The 20,728-nt window shown below is 40.0% G+C and overlaps 20 non-coding genes across 20 annotated transcripts; all 20 read right to left on the bottom strand.

The window, feature by feature from the left end:
- Window positions 1–691: 691 nt before the first annotated feature.
- Window positions 692–763, bottom strand: trnah-gug (transfer RNA histidin (anticodon GUG)). Its single transcript has one exon. It is a non-coding gene; the product is annotated as a tRNA-His (tRNA).
- Window positions 764–3,074: 2,311 nt separating this feature from the next.
- Window positions 3,075–3,146, bottom strand: trnah-gug (transfer RNA histidin (anticodon GUG)). Its single transcript has one exon. It is a non-coding gene; the product is annotated as a tRNA-His (tRNA).
- An 833-nt stretch (window positions 3,147–3,979) lies between these two features.
- Window positions 3,980–4,052, bottom strand: trnar-acg (transfer RNA arginine (anticodon ACG)). The gene has a single exon. It is a non-coding gene; the product is annotated as a tRNA-Arg (tRNA).
- A 222-nt stretch (window positions 4,053–4,274) lies between these two features.
- trnah-gug (transfer RNA histidin (anticodon GUG)) lies at window positions 4,275–4,346 on the bottom strand. Its single transcript has one exon. It is a non-coding gene; the product is annotated as a tRNA-His (tRNA).
- Window positions 4,347–6,669: 2,323 nt separating this feature from the next.
- Window positions 6,670–6,741, bottom strand: trnah-gug (transfer RNA histidin (anticodon GUG)). The gene has a single exon. It is a non-coding gene; the product is annotated as a tRNA-His (tRNA).
- An 833-nt stretch (window positions 6,742–7,574) lies between these two features.
- trnar-acg (transfer RNA arginine (anticodon ACG)) lies at window positions 7,575–7,647 on the bottom strand. Its single transcript has one exon. It is a non-coding gene; the product is annotated as a tRNA-Arg (tRNA).
- Window positions 7,648–7,869: 222 nt separating this feature from the next.
- Window positions 7,870–7,941, bottom strand: trnah-gug (transfer RNA histidin (anticodon GUG)). The gene has a single exon. It is a non-coding gene; the product is annotated as a tRNA-His (tRNA).
- A 1,127-nt stretch (window positions 7,942–9,068) lies between these two features.
- Window positions 9,069–9,140, bottom strand: trnah-gug (transfer RNA histidin (anticodon GUG)). Its single transcript has one exon. It is a non-coding gene; the product is annotated as a tRNA-His (tRNA).
- An 832-nt stretch (window positions 9,141–9,972) lies between these two features.
- trnar-acg (transfer RNA arginine (anticodon ACG)) lies at window positions 9,973–10,045 on the bottom strand. The gene has a single exon. It is a non-coding gene; the product is annotated as a tRNA-Arg (tRNA).
- A 222-nt stretch (window positions 10,046–10,267) lies between these two features.
- On the bottom strand, window positions 10,268–10,339 carry trnah-gug (transfer RNA histidin (anticodon GUG)). The gene has a single exon. It is a non-coding gene; the product is annotated as a tRNA-His (tRNA).
- Window positions 10,340–11,466: 1,127 nt separating this feature from the next.
- Window positions 11,467–11,538, bottom strand: trnah-gug (transfer RNA histidin (anticodon GUG)). The gene has a single exon. It is a non-coding gene; the product is annotated as a tRNA-His (tRNA).
- Window positions 11,539–13,570: 2,032 nt separating this feature from the next.
- On the bottom strand, window positions 13,571–13,643 carry trnar-acg (transfer RNA arginine (anticodon ACG)). The gene has a single exon. It is a non-coding gene; the product is annotated as a tRNA-Arg (tRNA).
- Window positions 13,644–13,865: 222 nt separating this feature from the next.
- Window positions 13,866–13,937, bottom strand: trnah-gug (transfer RNA histidin (anticodon GUG)). Its single transcript has one exon. It is a non-coding gene; the product is annotated as a tRNA-His (tRNA).
- Window positions 13,938–14,769: 832 nt separating this feature from the next.
- On the bottom strand, window positions 14,770–14,842 carry trnar-acg (transfer RNA arginine (anticodon ACG)). The gene has a single exon. It is a non-coding gene; the product is annotated as a tRNA-Arg (tRNA).
- Window positions 14,843–15,064: 222 nt separating this feature from the next.
- trnah-gug (transfer RNA histidin (anticodon GUG)) lies at window positions 15,065–15,136 on the bottom strand. Its single transcript has one exon. It is a non-coding gene; the product is annotated as a tRNA-His (tRNA).
- A 1,127-nt stretch (window positions 15,137–16,263) lies between these two features.
- trnah-gug (transfer RNA histidin (anticodon GUG)) lies at window positions 16,264–16,335 on the bottom strand. The gene has a single exon. It is a non-coding gene; the product is annotated as a tRNA-His (tRNA).
- Window positions 16,336–17,168: 833 nt separating this feature from the next.
- trnar-acg (transfer RNA arginine (anticodon ACG)) lies at window positions 17,169–17,241 on the bottom strand. The gene has a single exon. It is a non-coding gene; the product is annotated as a tRNA-Arg (tRNA).
- Window positions 17,242–17,463: 222 nt separating this feature from the next.
- Window positions 17,464–17,535, bottom strand: trnah-gug (transfer RNA histidin (anticodon GUG)). Its single transcript has one exon. It is a non-coding gene; the product is annotated as a tRNA-His (tRNA).
- A 1,127-nt stretch (window positions 17,536–18,662) lies between these two features.
- Window positions 18,663–18,734, bottom strand: trnah-gug (transfer RNA histidin (anticodon GUG)). The gene has a single exon. It is a non-coding gene; the product is annotated as a tRNA-His (tRNA).
- Window positions 18,735–19,861: 1,127 nt separating this feature from the next.
- On the bottom strand, window positions 19,862–19,933 carry trnah-gug (transfer RNA histidin (anticodon GUG)). The gene has a single exon. It is a non-coding gene; the product is annotated as a tRNA-His (tRNA).
- Window positions 19,934–20,728: the final 795 nt, after the last annotated feature.

The following is a 20,728-nucleotide window of genomic DNA, read 5'->3' as shown; positions in this document are numbered from 1 at the left end:
GGCCTTAACCAAGACCAAACCAGGTCTAACCTAGTGCTAACACAGAATTAAACCCGTAAACAAGATGATTCTTTTTTTTAAATTGATTTCAAAGATGGGTTGTGGACTGGAGTATATCAACTGGAGGGTCTGATGGACTGCTGCATACAAAATGCAGTGTACATAGGCTATACTACCACATCTACTTTTTGATACTGGGGTCTGACATCAAATCAGTGTACAAAGACCAATCTATCACCAAAAAACAAAAACGATACACAGTAGTGTTACTTGCCTAAAAATTGAGAAGATAGAAGACAGAATCTGGTTTGATCTTCCAAATGAACCCTTGGTTTAACATTAAAGGATTTACCACTTATTTATTTCACACTGATCAACTGACCGTTTTCAAGTTAAAATTTGATGCGAGCTAGCCAGGAGTCGAAACTAGAATCTTCTGATCCGTAGTTATCCATTGCGCCACTAGCCCCTAAATCTCCAGCTTTGTGGCTCAGCTGTCCAGAGTTTAAGGACAAACTGATGAATATCAGTAGAAACACTCAAACTGAGCACTGCAATGCCTGGCATATTTCTATTATAGTGAGAATATTGTACTATTGGACATTTATGAATGCTGTCAAGCTATCAATTTACTGTAATATTCTTATGTATGAAACTGATTGAGAAAAATGCAAAGAAATCTTGTTAGGTATGCCGTGACCCGGATTCGAACCGGGGTTGCTGCGACCACAACGCAGAGTACTTACCACTATACGATCACGGCTGCTTTTTCGTAGGGCACTGACATTTAATCAGTGGACAAAGACCAGGTTTTTGTTTGGGCCTCCAAATTAGCTCTTGTCTAACATTCTAGTACTTACCAGTTATTTTACACACTGAGCCTAGAATCCTCTGATCCATAGTCACATGCGTTATCCATTGTGCCCTTAGCCCCTATACCAGGGCTATTCAACTTAATTTCCCCTGGGGCCAGATTTTTCGGAGGACCAGAGGTGCACAACACGACACTACTGTATCAAAATGTTGTCAAATATTGTGTGAAATAACATACCAAATGCTTTAGCAACATTCCTTTGCAAAATTACCCATCCAGTACCGAACCTGAATTAAAACTAGGACTAGACGAATACCAACCAGGTCTGAACCAGAACTAACCCTGAATCAAAGCAGGTGGAAAGCAAAATTCAGCAAGGCCTTAACCAAGACCAAACCAGGTCTAACCTAGTGCTAACACAGAATTAAACCCGTAAACAAGATGATTCTTTTTTTTAAATTGATTTCAAAGATGGGTTGTGGACTGGAGTATATCAACTGGAGGGTCTGATGGACTGCTGCATACAAAATGCAGTGTACATAGGCTATACTACCACATCTACTTTTTGATACTGGGGTCTGACATCAAATCAGTATACAAAGACCAATCTATCACCAAAAAACAAAAACGATACACAGTAGTGTTACTTGCCTAAAAATTGAGAAGATAGAAGACAGAATCTGGTTTGATCTTCCAAATGAACCCTTGGTTTAACATTAAAGGATTTACCACTTATTTATTTCACACTGATCAACTGACCGTTTTCAAGTTAAAATTTGATGCGAGCTAGCCAGGAGTCGAAACAAGAATCTTCTGATCCGTAGTTATCCATTGCGCCACTAGCCCCTAAAACTCCAGCTTTGTGTCTCAGTTGTCCAGAGTTTAAGGACAAACTGATGAATATCAGTAGAAACACTCAAACTGAGCGCTGCAATGCCTGGCATATTTCTATCATAGTGAGAATATTGTATTATTGGACATTTATGAATGCTGTCAAGCTATCTATTTACTGTAATATTCTTATGTATGAAACTGATTGAGAAAAATGGAAAGAAATCTTGCTAGGTATGCCGTGACCCGGATTCGAACCGGGGTTGCTGCGACCACAACGCAGAATACTTACCACTATACGATGACAGCTGCTTTTTCGTAGGGCACTGACATTTAATCAGTGGACAAAGACCAGTTTTTTTTTTTGGGCCTCCAAATTAGCTCTTGTCTAACATTCTAGTACTTACCAGTTATTTTACACACTGAGCCTAGAATCCTCTGATCCATAGTCACATGCGTTATCCATTGTGCCCTTAGCCCCTATACCAGGGCTATTCAACTTAATTTCCCCTGGGGCCAGATTTTTCGGAGGACCAGAGGTGCACAACACGACACTACTGTATCAAAATGTTGTCAAATGTTGTGTGAAATAACATACCAAATGCTTTAGCAACATTCCTTTGCAAAATTACCCATCCAGTACCGAACCTGAATTAAAACTAGGACTAGACGAATACCAACCAGGTCTGAACCAGAACTAACCCTGAATCAAAGCAGGTGGAAAGCAAAATTCAGCAAGGCCTTAACCAAGACCAAACCAGGTCTAACCTAGTGCTAACACAGAATTAAACCCGTAAACAAGATGATTCTTTTTTTTAAATTGATTTCAAAGATGGGTTGTGGACTGGAGTATATCAACTGGAGGGTCTGATTAACTGCTGCATACAAAATGCAGTGTACATAGACTATACTACCACATCTACTTTTTGATACTGGGGTCTGACATCAAATCAGTGTACAAAGACCAATCTATCACCAAAAAACAAAAACGATACACAGTAGTGTTACTTGCCTAAAAATTGAGAAGATAGAAGACAGAATCTGGTTTGATCTTCCAAATGAACCCTTGGTTTAACATTAAAGGATTTACCACTTATTTATTTCACACTGATCAACTGACCGTTTTCAAGTTAAAATTTGATGCGAGCTAGCCAGGAGTCGAAACTAGAATCTTCTGATCCGTAGTTATCCATTGCGCCACTAGCCCCTAAAACTCCAGCTTTGTGGCTCAGTTGTCCAGAGTTTAAGGACAAACTGATGAATATCAGTAGAAACACTCAAACTGAGCACTGCAATGCCTGGCATATTTCTATCATAGTGAGAATATTGTATTTTTGGACATTTATGAATGCTGTCAAGCTATCTATTTACTGTAATATTCTTATGTATGAAACTGATTGAGAAAAATGCAAAGAAATCTTGCTAGGTATGCCGTGACCCGGATTCGAACCGGGGTTGCTGCGACCACAACGCAGAGTACTTACCACTATACGATCACGGCTGCTTTTTCGTAGAGCACTGACATTTAATCAGTGGACAAAGACCAGGTTTTTGTTTGGGCCTCCAAATTAGCTCTTGTCTAACATTCTAGTACTTACCAGTTATTTTACACACTGAGCCTAGAATCCTCTGATCCATAGTCACCTGCGTTATCCATTGTGCCCTTAGCCCCTATACCAGGGCTATTCAACTTAATTTCCCCTGGGGCCAGATTTTTCGGAGGACCAGAGGTGCACAACACGACACTACTGTATCAAAATGTTGTCAAATGTTGTGTGAAATAACATACCAAATGCTTTAGCAACATTCCTTTGCAAAATTACCCATCCAGTACCGAACCTGAATTAAAACTAGGACTAGACGAATACCAACCAGGTCTGAACCAGAACTAACCCTGAATCAAAGCAGGTGGAAAGCAAAATTCAGCAAGGCCTTAACCAAGACCAAACCAGGTCTAACCTAGTGCTAACACAGAATTAAACCCGTAAACAAGATGATTCTTTTTTTTAAATTGATTTCAAAGATGGGTTGTGGACTGGAGTATATCAACTGGAGGGTCTGATGGACTGCTGCATACAAAATGCAGTGTACATAGGCTATACTACCACATCTACTTTTTGATACTGGGGTCTGACATCAAATCAGTGTACACAGACCAATCTATCAACAAAAAACAAAAACGATACACAGTAGTTTTACTTGCTTAAAAATTGAGAAGATAGAAGACAGAATCTGGTTTGATCTTCCAAATGAACCCATAGTTCAACATTAAAGGATTTACCACTTATTTACTTCACACTGATCAACTGACCGTTTTCAAGTTAAGATTTGATGCGAGCTAGCCAGGAGTCGAACCCAGAATCTTCTAATTCGTAGTCAGACGCGTTATCCATTGCGCCACTAGCCCCTAAATCTCCCGCTTTGTGGCTCAGCTGTCCAGAGTTTAAGGACAAACTGATGAATATCAGTAGAAACACTCAAACTGAGCACTGCAATGCCTGGCATATTTCTATTATAGTGAGAATATTGTATTATTGGACATTTATGAATGCTGTCAAGCTATCAATTTACTGTAATATTCTTATGTATGAAACTGATTGAGAAAAATGCAAAGAAATCTTGGTAGGTATGCCATGACCCGGATTCGAACCGGGGTTGCTGCGACCACAACGCAGAGTACTTACCACTATACGATCACGGCTGCTTTTTCGTAGGGCACTGACATTTAATCAGTGGACAAAGACCAGGTTTTTGTTTGGGCCTCCAAATTAGCTCTTGTCTAACATTCTAGTACTTACCAGTTATTTTACACACTGAGCCTAGAATCCTCTGATCCATAGTCACATGCGTTATCCATTGTGCCCTTAGCCCCTATACCAGGGCTATTCAACTTAATTTCCCCTGGGGCCAGATTTTTCGGAGGACCAGAGGTGCACAACACGACACTACTGTATCAAAATGTTGTCAAATGTTGTGTGAAATAACATACCAAATGCTTTAGCAACATTCCTTTGCAAAATTACCCATCCAGTACCGAACCTGAATTAAAACTAGGACTAGACGAATACCAACCAGGTCTGAACCAGAACTAACCCTGAATCAAAGCAGGTGGAAAGCAAAATTCAGCAAGGCCTTAACCAAGACCAAACCAGGTCTAACCTAGTGCTAACACAGAATTAAACCCGTAAACAAGATGATTCTTTTTTTTAAATTGATTTCAAAGATGGGTTGTGGACTGGAGTATATCAACTGGAGGGTCTGATGGACTGCTGCATACAAAATGCAGTGTACATAGGCTATACTACCACATCTACTTTTTGATACTGGGGTCTGACATCAAATCAGTATACAAAGACCAATCTATCACCAAAAAACAAAAACGATACACAGTAGTGTTACTTGCCTAAAAATTGAGAAGATAGAAGACAGAATCTGGTTTGATCTTCCAAATGAACCCTTGGTTTAACATTAAAGGATTTACCACTTATTTATTTCACACTGATCAACTGACCGTTTTCAAGTTAAAATTTGATGCGAGCTAGCCAGGAGTCGAAACTAGAATCTTCTGATCCGTAGTTATCCATTGCGCCACTAGCCCCTAAAACTCCAGCTTTGTGGCTCAGTTGTCCAGAGTTTAAGGACAAACTGATGAATATCAGTAGAAACACTCAAACTGAGCGCTGCAATGCCTGGCATATTTCTATCATAGTGAGAATATTGTATTATTGGACATTTATGAATGCTGTCAAGCTATCTATTTACTGTAATATTCTTATGTATGAAACTGATTGAGAAAAATGGAAAGAAATCTTGCTAGGTATGCCGTGACCCGGATTCGAACCAGGGTTGCCGCGACCACAACGCAGAATACTTACCACTATACGATCACGGCTGCTTTTTCATAGGGCACTGACATTTAATCAGTGGACAAAGACCAGGTTTTTGTTTGGGCCTCCAAATTAGCTCTTGTCTAACATTCTAGTACTTACCAGTTATTTTACACACTGAGCCTAGAATCCTCTGATCCATAGTCACATGCGTTATCCATTGTGCCCTTAGCCCCTATACCAGGGCTATTCAATTAATTTCCCCTGGGGCCAGATTTTTCGGAGGACCAGAGGTGCACAACACGACACTACTGTATCAAAATGTTGTCAAATGTTGTGTGAAATAACATACCAAATGCTTTAGCAACATTCCTTTGCAAAATTACCCATCCAGTACCGAACCTGAATTAAAACTAGGACTAGACGAATACCAACCAGGTCTGAACCAGAACTAACCCTGAATCAAAGCAGGTGGAAAGCAAAATTCAGCAAGGCCTTAACCAAGACCAAACCAGGTCTAACCTAGTGCTAACACAGAATTAAACCCGTAAACAAGATGATTCTTTTTTTTAAATTGATTTCAAAGATGGGTTGTGGACTGGAGTATATCAACTGGAGGGTCTGATGGACTGCTGCATACAAAATGCAGTGTACATAGGCTATACTACCACATCTACTTTTTGATACTGGGGTCTGACATCAAATCAGTGTACAAAGACCAATCTATCACCAAAAAACAAAAACGATACACAGTAGTGTTACTTGCCTAAAAATTGAGAAGATAGAAGACAGAATCTGGTTTGATCTTCCAAATGAACCCTTGGTTTAACATTAAAGGATTTACCACTTATTCATTTCACACTGATCAACTGACCGTTTTCAAGTTAAAATTTGATGTGAGGTAGCCAGGAGTCGAAACCAGAATCTTCTGATCCGTAGTCAGACGCGTTATCCATTGCGCCACTAGCCCCTAAAACTCCAGCTTTGTGGCTCAGTTGTCCAGAGTTTAAGGACAAACTGATGAATATCAGTAGAAACACTCAAACTGAGCACTGCAATGCCTGGCATATTTCTATCATAGTGAGAATATTGTATTATTGGACATTTATGAATGCTGTCAAGCTATCTATTTACTGTAATATTCTTATGTATGAAACTGATTGAGATGAGAAAAATGCAAAGAAATCTTGCTAGGTATGCCGTGACCCGGATTCGAACCAGGGTTACTGCGACCACAACGCAGAGTACTTACCACTATACGATCACAGCTGCTTTTTCGTAGGGCACTGACATTTAATCAGTGGACAAAGACCAGGTTTTTGTTTGGGCCTCCAAATTAGCTCTTGTCTAACATTCTAGTACTTACCAGTTATTTTACACACTGAGCCTAGAATCCTCTGATCCATAGTCACATGCGTTATCCATTGTGCCCTTAGCCCCTATACCAGGGCTATTCAACTTAATTTCCCCTGGGGCCAGATTTTTCGGAGGACCAGAGGTGCACAACACGACACTACTGTATCAAAATGTTGTCAAATGTTGTGTGAAATAACATACCAAATGCTTTAGCAACATTCCTTTGCAAAATTACCCATCCAGTACCGAACCTGAATTAAAACTAGGACTAGACGAATACCAACCAGGTCTGAACCAGAACTAACCCTGAATCAAAGCAGGTGGAAAGCAAAATTCAGCAAGGCCTTAACCAAGACCAAACCAGGTCTAACCTAGTGCTAACACAGAATTAAACCCGTAAACAAGATGATTCTTTTTTTTAAATTGATTTCAAAGATGGGTTGTGGACTGGAGTATATCAACTGGAGGGTCTGATGGACTGCTGCATACAAAATGCAGTGTACATAGGCTATACTACCACATCTACTTTTTGATACTGGGGTCTGACATCAAATCAGTGTACACAGACCAATCTATCAACAAAAAACAAAAACGATACACAGTAGTTTTACTTGCTTAAAAATTGAGAAGATAGAAGACAGAATCTGGTTTGATCTTCCAAATGAACCCTTGGTTCAACATTAAAGGATTTACCACTTATTTATTTCACACTGATCAACTGACCGTTTTCAAGTTAAAATTTGATGCGAGCTAGCCAGGAGTCGAACCTAGAATCTTCTGATCCGTAGTCAGACGCGTTATCCATTGCGCCACTAGCCCCTAAAACTCCAGCTTTGTGGCTCAGTTGTCCAGAGTTTAAGGACAAACTGATGAATATCAGTAGAAACTCTCAAACTGAGCACTGCAATGCCTGGCATATTTCTATTATAGTGAGAATATTGTATTATTGGACATTTATGAATGCTGTCAAGCTATCAATTTACTGTAATATTCTTATGTATGAAACTGATTGAGAAAAATGCAAAGAAATCTTGGTAGGTATGCCGTGACCCGGATTCGAACCGGGGTTGCTGCGACCACAACGCAGAGTACTTACCACTATACGATCACGGCTGCTTTTTCGTAGGGCACTGACATTTAATCAGTGGACAAAGACCAGGTTTTTGTTTGGGCCTCCAAATTAGCTCTTGTCTAACATTCTAGTACTTACCAGTTATTTTACACACTGAGCCTAGAATCCTCTGATCCATAGTCACATGCGTTATCCATTGTGCCCTTAGCCCCTATACCAGGGCTATTCAATTAATTTCCCCTGGGGCCAGATTTTTCGGAGGACCAGAGGTGCACAACACGACACTACTGTATCAAAATGTTGTCAAATGTTGTGTGAAATAACATACCAAATGCTTTAGCAACATTCCTTTGCAAAATTACCCATCCAGTACCGAACCTGAATTAAAACTAGGACTAGACGAATACCAACCAGGTCTGAACCAGAACTAACCCTGAATCAAAGCAGGTGGAAAGCAAAATTCAGCAAGGCCTTAACCAAGACCAAACCAGGTCTAACCTAGTGCTAACACAGAATTAAACCCGTAAACAAGATGATTCTTTTTTTTAAATTGATTTCAAAGATGGGTTGTGGACTGGAGTATATCAACTGGAGGGTCTGATGGACTGCTGCATACAAAATGCAGTGTACATAGGCTATACTACCACATCTACTTTTTGATACTGGGGTCTGACATCAAATCAGTGTACAAAGACCAATCTATCACCAAAAAACAAAAACGATACACAGTAGTGTTACTTGCCTAAAAATTGAGAAGATAGAAGACAGAATCTGGTTTGATCTTCCAAATGAACCCTTGGTTTAACATTAAAGGATTTACCACTTATTCATTTCACACTGATCAACTGACCGTTTTCAAGTTAAAATTTGATGCGAGCTAGCCAGGAGTCGAAACTAGAATCTTCTGATCCGTAGTCAGACGCGTTATCCATTGCGCCACTAGCCCCTAAAACTACAGCTTTGTGGCTCAGTTGTCCAGAGTTTAAGGACAAACTGATGAATATCAGTAGAAACACTCAAACTGAGCACTGCAATGCCTGGCATATTTCTATCATAGTGAGAATATTGTATTATTGGACATTTATGAATGCTGTCAAGCTATCTATTTACTGTAATATTCTTATGTATGAAACTGATTGAGATAAATGCAAAGAAATCTTGCTAGGTATGCCGTGACCCGGATTCGAACCGGGGTTGCTGCGACCACAACGCAGAGTACTTACCACTATACGATCACGGCTGCTTTTTCGTAGGGCACTGACATTTAATCAGTGGACAAAGACCAGGTTTTTGTTTGGGCCTCCAAATTAGCTCTTGTCTAACATTCTAGTACTTACCAGTTATTTTACACACTGAGCCTAGAATCCTCTGATCCATAGTCACATGCGTTATCCATTGTGCCCTTAGCCCCTATACCAGGGCTATTCAATTAATTTCCCCTGGGGCCAGATTTTTCGGAGGACCAGAGGTGCACAACACGACACTACTGTATCAAAATGTTGTCAAATGTTGTGTGAAATAACATACCAAATGCTTTAGCAACATTCCTTTGCAAAATTACCCATCCAGTACCGAACCTGAATTAAAACTAGGACTAGACGAATACCAACCAGGTCTGAACCAGAACTAACCCTGAATCAAAGCAGGTGGAAAGCAAAATTCAGCAAGGCCTTAACCAAGACCAAACCAGGTCTAACCTAGTGCTAACACAGAATTAAACCCGTAAACAAGATGATTCTTTTTTTTAAATTGATTTCAAAGATGGGTTGTGGACTGGAGTATATCAACTGGAGGGTCTGATGGACTGCTGCATACAAAATGCAGTGTACATAGGCTATACTACCACATCTACTTTTTGATACTGGGGTCTGACATCAAATCAGTGTACAAAGACCAATCTATCACCAAAAAACAAAAACGATACACAGTAGTGTTACTTGCCTAAAAATTGAGAAGATAGAAGACAGAATCTGGTTTGATCTTCCAAATGAACCCTTGGTTCAACATTAAAGGATTTACCACTTATTTATTTCACACTGATCAACTGACCGTTTTCAAGTTAAAATTTGATGCGAGCTAGCCAGGAGTCGAACCTAGAATCTTCTGATCCGTAGTCAGACGCGTTATCCATTGCGCCACTAGCCCCTAAAACTCCAGCTTTGTGGCTCAGTTGTCCAGAGTTTAAGGACAAACTGATGAATATCAGTAGAAACTCTCAAACTGAGCACTGCAATGCCTGGCATATTTCTATTATAGTGAGAATATTGTATTATTGGACATTTATGAATGCTGTCAAGCTATCAATTTACTGTAATATTCTTATGTATGAAACTGATTGAGAAAAATGCAAAGAAATCTTGGTAGGTATGCCGTGACCCGGATTCGAACCGGGGTTGCTGCGACCACAACGCAGAGTACTTACCACTATACGATCACGGCTGCTTTTTCGTAGGGCACTGACATTTAATCAGTGGACAAAGACCAGGTTTTTGTTTGGGCCTCCAAATTAGCTCTTGTCTAACATTCTAGTACTTACCAGTTATTTTACACACTGAGCCTAGAATCCTCTGATCCATAGTCACATGCGTTATCCATTGTGCCCTTAGCCCCTATACCAGGGCTATTCAATTAATTTCCCCTGGGGCCAGATTTTTCGGAGGACCAGAGGTGCACAACACGACACTACTGTATCAAAATGTTGTCAAATGTTGTGTGAAATAACATACCAAATGCTTTAGCAACATTCCTTTGCAAAATTACCCATCCAGTACCGAACCTGAATTAAAACTAGGACTAGACGAATACCAACCAGGTCTGAACCAGAACTAACCCTGAATCAAAGCAGGTGGAAAGCAAAATTCAGCAAGGCCTTAACCAAGACCAAACCAGGTCTAACCTAGTGCTAACACAGAATTAAACCCGTAAACAAGATGATTCTTTTTTTTAAATTGATTTCAAAGATGGGTTGTGGACTGGAGTATATCAACTGGAGGGTCTGATGGACTGCTGCATACAAAATGCAGTGTACATAGGCTATACTACCACATCTACTTTTTGATACTGGGGTCTGACATCAAATCAGTGTACAAAGACCAATCTATCACCAAAAAACAAAAACGATACACAGTAGTGTTACTTGCCTAAAAATTGAGAAGATAGAAGACAGAATCTGGTTTGATCTTCCAAATGAACCCTTGGTTTAACATTAAAGGATTTACCACTTATTCATTTCACACTGATCAACTGACCGTTTTCAAGTTAAAATTTGATGCGAGCTAGCCAGGAGTCGAAACTAGAATCTTCTGATCCGTAGTCAGACGCGTTATCCATTGCGCCACTAGCCCCTAAAACTACAGCTTTGTGGCTCAGTTGTCCAGAGTTTAAGGACAAACTGATGAATATCAGTAGAAACACTCAAACTGAGCACTGCAATGCCTGGCATATTTCTATCATAGTGAGAATATTGTATTATTGGACATTTATGAATGCTGTCAAGCTATCTATTTACTGTAATATTCTTATGTATGAAACTGATTGAGATAAATGCAAAGAAATCTTGCTAGGTATGCCGTGACCCGGATTCGAACCGGGGTTGCTGCGACCACAACGCAGAGTACTTACCACTATACGATCACGGCTGCTTTTTCGTAGGGCACTGACATTTAATCAGTGGACAAAGACCAGGTTTTTGTTTGGGCCTCCAAATTAGCTCTTGTCTAACATTCTAGTACTTACCAGTTATTTTACACACTGAGCCTAGAATCCTCTGATCCATAGTCACATGCGTTATCCATTGTGCCCTTAGCCCCTATACCAGGGCTATTCAATTAATTTCCCCTGGGGCCAGATTTTTCGGAGGACCAGAGGTGCACAACACGACACTACTGTATCAAAATGTTGTCAAATGTTGTGTGAAATAACATACCAAATGCTTTAGCAACATTCCTTTGCAAAATTACCCATCCAGTACCGAACCTGAATTAAAACTAGGACTAGACGAATACCAACCAGGTCTGAACCAGAACTAACCCTGAATCAAAGCAGGTGGAAAGCAAAATTCAGCAAGGCCTTAACCAAGACCAAACCAGGTCTAACCTAGTGCTAACACAGAATTAAACCCGTAAACAAGATGATTCTTTTTTTTAAATTGATTTCAAAGATGGGTTGTGGACTGGAGTATATCAACTGGAGGGTCTGATGGACTGCTGCATACAAAATGCAGTGTACATAGGCTATACTACCACATCTACTTTTTGATACTGGGGTCTGACATCAAATCAGTGTACAAAGACCAATCTATCACCAAAAAACAAAAACGATACACAGTAGTGTTACTTGCCTAAAAATTGAGAAGATAGAAGACAGAATCTGGTTTGATCTTCCAAATGAACCCTTGGTTTAACATTAAAGGATTTACCACTTATTCATTTCACACTGATCAACTGACCGTTTTCAAGTTAAAATTTGATGCGAGCTAGCCAGGAGTCGAAACTAGAATCTTCTGATCCGTAGTCAGACGCGTTATCCATTGCGCCACTAGCCCCTAAAACTACAGCTTTGTGGCTCAGTTGTCCAGAGTTTAAGGACAAACTGATGAATATCAGTAGAAACTCTCAAACTGAGCACTGCAATGCCTGGCATATTTCTATTATAGTGAGAATATTGTATTATTGGACATTTATGAATGCTGTCAAGCTATCAATTTACTGTAATATTCTTATGTATGAAACTGATTGAGAAAAATGCAAAGAAATCTTGGTAGGTATGCCGTGACCCGAATTCGAACCGGGGTTGCTGCGACCACAACGCAGAGTACTTACCACTATACGATCACGGCTGCTTTTTCGTAGGGCACTGACATTTAATCAGTGGACAAAGACCAGGTTTTTGTTTGGGCCTCCAAATTAGCTCTTGTCTAACATTCTAGTACTTTTCAGTTATTTTACACACTGAGCCTAGAATCCTCTGATCCATAGTCACATGCGTTATCCATTGTGCCCTTAGCCCCTATACCAGGGCTATTCAACTTAATTTCCCCTGGGGCCAGATTTTTCGGAGGACCAGAGGTGCACAACACGACACTACTGTATCAAAATGTTGTCAAATGTTGTGTGAAATAACATACCAAATGCTTTAGCAACATTCCTTTGCAAAATTACCCATCCAGTACCGAACCTGAATTAAAACTAGGACTAGACGAATACCAACCAGGTCTGAACCAGAACTAACCCTGAATCAAAGCAGGTGGAAAGCAAAATTCAGCAAGGCCTTAACCAAGACCAAACCAGGTCTAACCTAGTGCTAACACAGAATTAAACCCGTAAACAAGATGATTCTTTTTTTTAAATTGATTTCAAAGATGGGTTGTGGACTGGAGTATATCAACTGGAGGGTCTGATGGACTGCTGCATACAAAATGCAGTGTACATAGGCTATACTACCACATCTACTTTTTGATACTGGGGTCTGACATCAAATCAGTGTACACAGACCAATCTATCAACAAAAAACAAAAACGATACACAGTAGTTTTACTTGCTTAAAAATTGAGAAGATAGAAGACAGAATCTGGTTTGATCTTCCAAATGAACCCTTGGTTCAACATTAAAGGATTTACCACTTATTTATTTCACACTGATCAACTGACCGTTTTCAAGTTAAAATTTGATGCGAGCTAGCCAGGAGTCGAACCTAGAATCTTCTGATCCGTAGTCAGACGCGTTATCCATTGCGCCACTAGCCCCTAAAACTCCAGCTTTGTGGCTCAGTTGTCCAGAGTTTAAGGACAAACTGATGAATATCAGTAGAAACTCTCAAACTGAGCACTGCAATGCCTGGCATATTTCTATTATAGTGAGAATATTGTATTATTGGACATTTATGAATGCTGTCAAGCTATCAATTTACTGTAATATTCTTATGTATGAAACTGATTGAGAAAAATGCAAAGAAATCTTGGTAGGTATGCCGTGACCCGGATTCGAACCGGGGTTGCTGCGACCACAACGCAGAGTACTTACCACTATACGATCACGGCTGCTTTTTCGTAGGGCACTGACATTTAATCAGTGGACAAAGACCAGGTTTTTGTTTGGGCCTCCAAATTAGCTCTTGTCTAACATTCTAGTACTTACCAGTTATTTTACACACTGAGCCTAGAATCCTCTGATCCATAGTCACATGCGTTATCCATTGTGCCCTTAGCCCCTATACCAGGGCTATTCAATTAATTTCCCCTGGGGCCAGATTTTTCGGAGGACCAGAGGTGCACAACACGACACTACTGTATCAAAATGTTGTCAAATGTTGTGTGAAATAACATACCAAATGCTTTAGCAACATTCCTTTGCAAAATTACCCATCCAGTACCGAACCTGAATTAAAACTAGGACTAGACGAATACCAACCAGGTCTGAACCAGAACTAACCCTGAATCAAAGCAGGTGGAAAGCAAAATTCAGCAAGGCCTTAACCAAGACCAAACCAGGTCTAACCTAGTGCTAACACAGAATTAAACCCGTAAACAAGATGATTCTTTTTTTTAAATTGATTTCAAAGATGGGTTGTGGACTGGAGTATATCAACTGGAGGGTCTGATGGACTGCTGCATACAAAATGCAGTGTACATAGGCTATACTACCACATCTACTTTTTGATACTGGGGTCTGACATCAAATCAGTGTACACAGACCAATCTATCAACAAAAAACAAAAACGATACACAGTAGTTTTACTTGCTTAAAAATTGAGAAGATAGAAGACAGAATCTGGTTTGATCTTCCAAATGAACCCTTGGTTCAACATTAAAGGATTTACCACTTATTTATTTCACACTGATCAACTGACCGTTTTCAAGTTAAAATTTGATGCGAGCTAGCCAGGAGTCGAACCTAGAATCTTCTGATCCGTAGTCAGACGCGTTATCCATTGCGCCACTAGCCCCTAAAACTCCAGCTTTGTGGCTCAGTTGTCCAGAGTTTAAGGACAAACTGATGAATATCAGTAGAAACTCTCAAACTGAGCACTGCAATGCCTGGCATATTTCTATTATAGTGAGAATATTGTATTATTGGACATTTATGAATGCTGTCAAGCTATCAATTTACTGTAATATTCTTATGTATGAAACTGATTGAGAAAAATGCAAAGAAATCTTGGTAGGTATGCCGTGACCCGGATTCGAACCGGGGTTGCTGCGACCACAACGCAGAGTACTTACCACTATACGATCACGGCTGCTTTTTCGTAGGGCACTGACATTTAATCAGTGGACAAAGACCAGGTTTTTGTTTGGGCCTCCAAATTAGCTCTTGTCTAACATTCTAGTACTTACCAGTTATTTTACACACTGAGCCTAGAATCCTCTGATCCATAGTCACATGCGTTATCCATTGTGCCCTTAGCCCCTATACCAGGGCTATTCAATTAATTTCCCCTGGGGCCAGATTTTTCGGAGGACCAGAGGTGCACAACACGACACTACTGTATCAAAATGTTGTCAAATGTTGTGTGAAATAACATACCAAATGCTTTAGCAACATTCCTTTGCAAAATTACCCATCCAGTACCGAACCTGAATTAAAACTAGGACTAGACGAATACCAACCAGGTCTGAACCAGAACTAACCCTGAATCAAAGCAGGTGGAAAGCAAAATTCAGCAAGGCCTTAACCAAGACCAAACCAGGTCTAACCTAGTGCTAACACAGAATTAAACCCGTAAACAAGATGATTATTTTTTTTAAATTGATTTCAAAGATGGGTTGTGGACTGGAGTATATCAACTGGAGGGTCTGATGGACTGCTGCATACAAAATGCAGTGTACATAGGCTATACTACCACATCTACTTTTTGATACTGGGGTCTGACATCAAATCAGTGTACAAAGACCAATCTATCACCAAAAAACAAAAACGATACACAGTAGTGTTACTTGCCTAAAAATTGAGAAGATAGAAGACAGAATCTGGTTTGATCTTCCAAATGAACCCTTGGTTTAACATTAAAGGATTTACCACTTATTCATTTCACACTGATCAACTGACCGTTTTCAAGTTAAAATTTGATGCGAGGGAGCCAGAAGTCGAAACCAGAATCTTCTAATCCGTAGTCAGACGCGTTATCCATTGCGCCACTAGCCCCTAAAACTCCAGCTTTGTGGCTCAGTTGTCCAGAGTTTAAGGACAAACTGATGAATATCAGTAGAAACACTCAAACTGAGCACTGCAATGCCTGGCATATTTCTATCATAGTGAGAATATTGTATTATTGGACATTTATGAATGCTGTCAAGCTATCTATTTACTGTAATATTCTTATGTATGAAACTGATTGAGAAAAATGCAAAGAAATCTTGCTAGGTATGCCGTGACCCGGATTCGAACCAGGGTTGCTGCGACCACAACGCAGAGTACTTACCACTATACGATCACAGCTGCTTTTTCGTAGGGCACTGACATTTAATCAGTGGACAAAGACCAGGTTTTTGTTTGGGCCTCCAAATTAGCTCTTGTCTAACATTCTAGTACTTACCAGTTATTTTACACACTGAGCCTAGAATCCTCTGATCCATAGTCACATGCGTTATCCATTGTGCCCTTAGCCCCTATACCAGGGCTATTCAACTTAATTTCCCCTGGGGCCAGATTTTTCGGAGGACCAGAGGTGCACAACACGACACTACTGTATCAAAATGTTGTCAAATGTTGTGTGAAATAACATACCAAATGCTTTAGCAACATTCCTTTGCAAAATTACCCATCCAGTACCGAACCTGAATTAAAACTAGGACTAGACGAATACCAACCAGGTCTGAACCAGAACTAACCCTGAATCAAAGCAGGTGGAAAGCAAAATTCAGCAAGGCCTTAACCAAGACCAAACCAGGTCTAACCTAGTGCTAACACAGAATTAAACCCGTAAACAAGATGATTCTTTTTTTTAAATTGATTTCAAAGATGGGTTGTGGACTGGAGTATATCAACTGGAGGGTCTGATGGACTGCTGCATACAAAATGCAGTGTACATAGGCTATACTACCACATCTACTTTTTGATACTGGGGTCTGACATCAAATCAGTGTACACAGACCAATCTATCAACAAAAAACAAAAACGATACACAGTAGTTTTACTTGCTTAAAAATTGAGAAGATAGAAGACAGAATCTGGTTTGATCTTCCAAATGAACCCTTGGTTCAACATTAAAGGATTTACCACTTATTTATTTCACACTGATCAACTGACCGTTTTCAAGTTAAAATTTGATGCGAGCTAGCCAGGAGTCGAACCTAGAATCTTCTGATCCGTAGTCAGACGCGTTATCCATTGCGCCACTAGCCCCTAAAACTCCAGCTTTGTGGCTCAGTTGTCCAGAGTTTAAGGACAAACTGATGAATATCAGTAGAAACTCTCAAACTGAGCACTGCAATGCCTGGCATATTTCTATTATAGTGAGAATATTGTATTATTGGACATTTATGAATGCTGTCAAGCTATCAATTTACTGTAATATTCTTATGTATGAAACTGATTGAGAAAAATGCAAAGAAATCTTGGTAGGTATGCCGTGACCCGGATTCGAACCAGGGTTGCTGCGACCACAACGCAGAGTACTTACCACTATACGATCACGGCTGCTTTTTCGTAGGGCACTGACATTTAATCAGTGGACAAAGACCAGGTTTTTGTTTGGGCCTCCAAATTAGCTCTTGTCTAACATTCTAGTACTTACCAGTTATTTTACACACTGAGCCTAGAATCCTCTGATCCATAGTCACATGCGTTATCCATTGTGCCCTTAGCCCCTATACCAGGGCTATTCAATTAATTTCCCCTGGGGCCAGATTTTTCGGAGGACCAGAGGTGCACAACACGACACTACTGTATCAAAATGTTGTCAAATGTTGTGTGAAATAACATACCAAATGCTTTAGCAACATTCCTTTGCAAAATTACCCATCCAGTACCGAACCTGAATTAAAACTAGGACTAGACGAATACCAACCAGGTCTGAACCAGAACTAACCCTGAATCAAAGCAGGTGGAAAGCAAAATTCAGCAAGGCCTTAACCAAGACCAAACCAGGTCTAACCTAGTGCTAACACAGAATTAAACCCGTAAACAAGATGATTCTTTTTTTTAAATTGATTTCAAAGATGGGTTGTGGACTGGAGTATATCAACTGGAGGGTCTGATGGACTGCTGCATACAAAATGCAGTGTACATAGGCTATACTACCACATCTACTTTTTGATACTGGGGTCTGACATCAAATCAGTGTACAAAGACAAATCTATCACCAAAAAACAAAAACGATACACAGTAGTGTTACTTGCCTAAAAATTGAGAAGATAGAAGACAGAATCTGGTTTGATCTTCCAAATGAACCCTTGGTTTAACATTAAAGGATTTACCACTTATTCATTTCACACTGATCAACTGACCGTTTTCAAGTTAAAATTTGATGCGAGCTAGCCAGGAGTCGAAACTAGAATCTTCTGATCCGTAGTCAGACGCGTTATCCATTGCGCCACTAGCCCCTAAAACTACAGCTTTGTGGCTCAGTTGTCCAGAGTTTAAGGACAAACTGATGAATATCAGTAGAAACACTCAAACTGAGCACTGCAATGCCTGGCATATTTCTATCATAGTGAGAATATTGTATTATTGGACATTTATGAATGCTGTCAAGCTATCTATTTACTGTAATATTCTTATGTATGAAACTGATTGAGATAAATGCAAAGAAATCTTGCTAGGTATGCCGTGACCCGGATTCGAACCGGGGTTGCTGCGACCACAACGCAGAGTACTTACCACTATACGATCACGGCTGCTTCTTCGTAGGGCACTGACATTTAATCAGTGGACAAAGACCAGGTTTTTGTTTGGGCCTCCAAATTAGCTCTTGTCTAACATTCTAGTACTTACCAGTTATTTTACACACTGAGCCTAGAATCCTCTGATCCATAGTCACATGCGTTATCCATTGTGCCCTTAGCCCCTATACCAGGGCTATTCAATTAATTTCCCCTGGGGCCAGATTTTTCGGAGGACCAGAGGTGCACAACACGACACTACTGTATCAAAATGTTGTCAAATGTTGTGTGAAATAACATACCAAATGCTTTAGCAACATTCCTTTGCAAAATTACCCATCCAGTACCGAACCTGAATTAAAACTAGGACTAGACGAATACCAACCAGGTCTGAACCAGAACTAACCCTGAATCAAAGCAGGTGGAAAGCAAAATTCAGCAAGGCCTTAACCAAGACCAAACCAGGTCTAACCTAGTGCTAACACAGAATTAAACCCGTAAACAAGATGATTATTTTTTTTAAATTGATTTCAAAGATGGGTTGTGGACTGGAGTATATCAACTGGAGGGTCTGATGGACTGCTGCATACAAAATGCAGTGTACATAGGCTATACTACCACATCTACTTTTTGATACTGGGGTCTGACATCAAATCAGTGTACAAAGACCAATCTATCACCAAAAAACAAAAACGATACACAGTAGTGTTACTTGCCTAAAAATTGAGAAGATAGAAGACAGAATCTGGTTTGATCTTCCAAATGAACCCTTGGTTTAACATTAAAGGATTTACCACTTATTCATTTCACACTGATCAACTGACCGTTTTCAAGTTAAAATTTGATGCAAGCTAGCCAGGAGTCGAAACCAGAATCTTCTGATCCGTAGTCAGACGCGTTATCCATTGCGCCACTAGCCCCTAAAACTCCAGCTTTGTGGCTCAGTTGTCCAGAGTTTAAGGACAAACTGATGAATATCAGTAGAAACACTCAAACTGAGCACTGCAATGCCTGGCATATTTCTATCATAGTGAGAATATTGTATTATTGGACATTTATGAATGCTGTCAAGCTATCTATTTACTGTAATATTCTTATGTATGAAACTGATTGAGAAAAATGCAAAGAAATCTTGCTAGGTATGCCGTGACCCGGATTCGAACCAGGGTTGCTGCGACCACAACGCAGAGTACTTACCACTATACGATCACAGCTGCTTTTTTGTAGGGCACTGACATTTAATCAGTGGACAAAGACCAGGTTTTTGTTTGGGCCTCCAAATTAGCTCTTGTCTAACATTCTAGTACTTACCAGTTATTTTACACACTGAGCCTAGAATCCTCTGATCCATAGTCACATGCGTTATCCATTGTGCCCTTAGCCCCTATACCAGGGCTATTCAACTTAATTTCCCCTGGGGCCAGATTTTTCGGAGGACCAGAGGTGCACAACACGACACTACTGTATCAAAATGTTGTCAAATGTTGTGTGAAATAACATACCAAATGCTTTAGCAACATTCCTTTGCAAAATTACCCATCCAGTACCGAACCTGAATTAAAACTAGGACTAGACGAATACCAACCAGGTCTGAACCAGAACTAACCCTGAATCAAAGCAGGTGGAAAGCAAAATTCAGCAAGGCCTTAACCAAGACCAAACCAGGTCTAACCTAGTGCTAACACAGAATTAAACCCGTAAACAAGATGATTCTTTTTTTTAAATTGATTTCAAAGATGGGTTGTGGACTGGAGTATATCAACTGGAGGGTCTGATGGACTGCTGCATACAAAATGCAGTGTACATAGGCTATACTACCACATCTACTTTTTGATACTGGGGTCTGACATCAAATCAGTGTACAAAGACCAATCTATCACCAAAAAACAAAAACGATACACAGTAGTGTTACTTGCCTAAAAATTGAGAAGATAGAAGACAGAATCTGGTTTGATCTTCCAAATGAACACTTGGTTTAACATTAAAGGATTTACCACTTATTCATTTCA

Source organism: Eucyclogobius newberryi, unplaced genomic scaffold, assembly GCF_026437365.1.
Source record: "Eucyclogobius newberryi isolate DKJ021-1_F unplaced genomic scaffold, fEucNew1.0.hap1 SCAF_10, whole genome shotgun sequence".
Taxonomy (NCBI): Eukaryota; Metazoa; Chordata; class Actinopteri; order Gobiiformes; family Gobiidae; genus Eucyclogobius; species Eucyclogobius newberryi.
This window is presented reverse-complemented; position numbering and strand designations above follow the sequence as displayed.